The sequence below is a fragment of the Acanthisitta chloris genome, unplaced genomic scaffold (genome assembly GCF_000695815.1).
Source record: "Acanthisitta chloris isolate BGI_N310 unplaced genomic scaffold, ASM69581v1 scaffold350, whole genome shotgun sequence".
Classification (NCBI taxonomy): Eukaryota; Metazoa; Chordata; class Aves; order Passeriformes; family Acanthisittidae; genus Acanthisitta; species Acanthisitta chloris.
Window position 1 is genome coordinate 1 of NW_008649956.1, and position 2,282 is coordinate 2,282.

Below are 2,282 nucleotides of genomic sequence, written 5' to 3' on the forward strand. Positions count from 1 at the left end.
GGATTGCTCAGTCGCGGGGAGAGAGGAGGCTCCGGGCACACCTCGGTGCCATCATGATCCAGTACTTGCAGGTGGACCTGAAGTGCCTGGAGAGGAGTTTGTGAAGGGCTAGCAGGAGGACAAGGGGGCACAGACTCAAGCTCTGCCAGGGGAGGGTTAGGTTGGGTATTAGGAAGAGATTTTTTACAGAGAGAGTGCTCAGGCATTGGAATGTGCTGCCCAGGGAGGTGGTGGATTCACCATCCCTGGAGGTTTTTAAGACGAGACTGGATGTGGCACTTAGTGCCATGGCCTAGTGACCACAGTAGGGTTGGACTCGATGGTCTTTGAGGTCTCTTCCAACCAGACTGATTCTGTGATTCTGTGGAGGAGCAGGACAGGGGGGAATAGCTGTGCACTGGCACAGGGCAGGGTTAGAGGGGATGCTGGAGGAAATTTTTCCCCACGAGGCACTGGCACAGGTTACCTAGTTCCACCAGCCTGAGGTTGCTTGGAGCAACCTTAGGCTAGTGGAAGGGGCTGGAACAAGATGATCTTTAAGGTCCTTCCAGCCCAAAGTATTCTGTCCTCCTTGCATCCTGCCCCCATCCCACCCCACGATTATTTTACACAAATAGCAAACAGCACACACGGTGTTCAACCCTCCCCTCTCAGGCGTGAGATATTTAGTACTGTTTTCTTTATGTAATGAATGGCTCTTTTCCCTGAGCTTCCTCCAAACATTATCAACCATCAGGTCAAACTCACCACCTGACAGCCCCTCTGGTCATCTGCTTGGTCAGCATTGGCACCCTGTGCCTATTCCTGCCTCTCTGAGGGCTCTGGCCGTGCCTGGGACATGCTGCTGGAGAGATCTGAGTGTGGAAACACAGTGGGAATCTCCCACTTGATCTTCTCTCCCTGTACAAACAATTCCTACTGCTTTCTGATACGTTTCTGCACACCATGAAGTGTCAAGGGGCTGACTTGGGACGTGGCCTCTGCAACCTGTCCCAAAGCAAAATGCTGCACTTGGTGTTTGTCAGGGCCTGGTCTGCATATTCCTATTAAAACTCAGCGATCAATTTCAGGTCAAAGCACTGTTGTGGGTCAGGAGAGGTGTCAGGAGGGCACCACAGTGTCCCCAGAGCTGGTAAAAGACACCTCTGCTGGCATCTGGAAGAGTGGACTTTGTACTGCCTCCTGGTCACAGTCCTGGACTTTGCTGTCTCAAAAAAAAACAACCCACCCACCCCTGTGATTTTTTTTTAAAATTAGCAGACTAATTTCATGTTGTGCCAGATAAAATAGTACATTTCGAGACAGCCTTTGGCTTTGGAAATTTTTGTGTACGCTTGGAAGAAGAATGTAAGAAATTCATTCCTGCGACTGTGGTTATAGCAACGACTAATCTGAAATCTGTGTTCTTGCAAGCCCAAAGTTGTGTTTGAAGTGTAAAGAGCCTAAATCAGTTCAATTTGGGACCTGTAAACCCATCCCATGGTTATATCTCTGGATGTATCTCGCTGAATACAAGCAGCAGCAGTGCTGCTGTTAGATTGATTTATGGAGTTTTGGGGATTTTTTTAGTCCGTATTATTGACGAAAATGTTGCTCTTTGGCCCTCCTGCATCTTAAAGCCTTGCTCAGGTCGCATTAATTGTGTTAATTCCTGCTCTGCTCAGACTCACAGCCCCATCTGGTGGCATCGGGGCTCTCGCTGGAGCTGCTGCCAGCAGTGGCTGGCAGAGGAGAGGTGGAAACTCCTGAGCTGCTGAGCTGGCAGTGGGTCCTCCACGTCTCAGTGAACCTGAGGAGCAAAACTGCCTTTCTGGAAGTTCTCGCAAAGCTGTTGCAGCTGCTAAATAAAATAAAGACTAAAGCAATCTAGATTTTGCTGTTCTGGGGAGAAAAGTTCTCCCCACCGCAGCATTGTGTGAGCCTGAGAATCTGTCAGGATATATTGCCTGAGGAAGCACTTGTGCCTTTAGTCTCTGCTTTTAGGAGAAGTATCAAACCTCTTCCAAAGGCCCCACGGAATGTTCCTCTCTGTCTGGCTCTGACCTCACACATGGTTCAGCCCCTAATTCAGATATTTAAGCAGAGTGTTAATCTGTCATCTCTGGGCTCCCAGTGGCATCAGGAGCACTCCTGTCTCTTCAAATAAACCATATTTAAACCTTGGTGCTTTGCAGAATCTAGTGCTGATGCCACTAACTTCAAATTTCTTGTAATTGTGTCTGTATTGTCATTATTTTTCTTTTCACTTAGTTAAAAAGCTCTTTGTTTCTAGTAGAACTCCA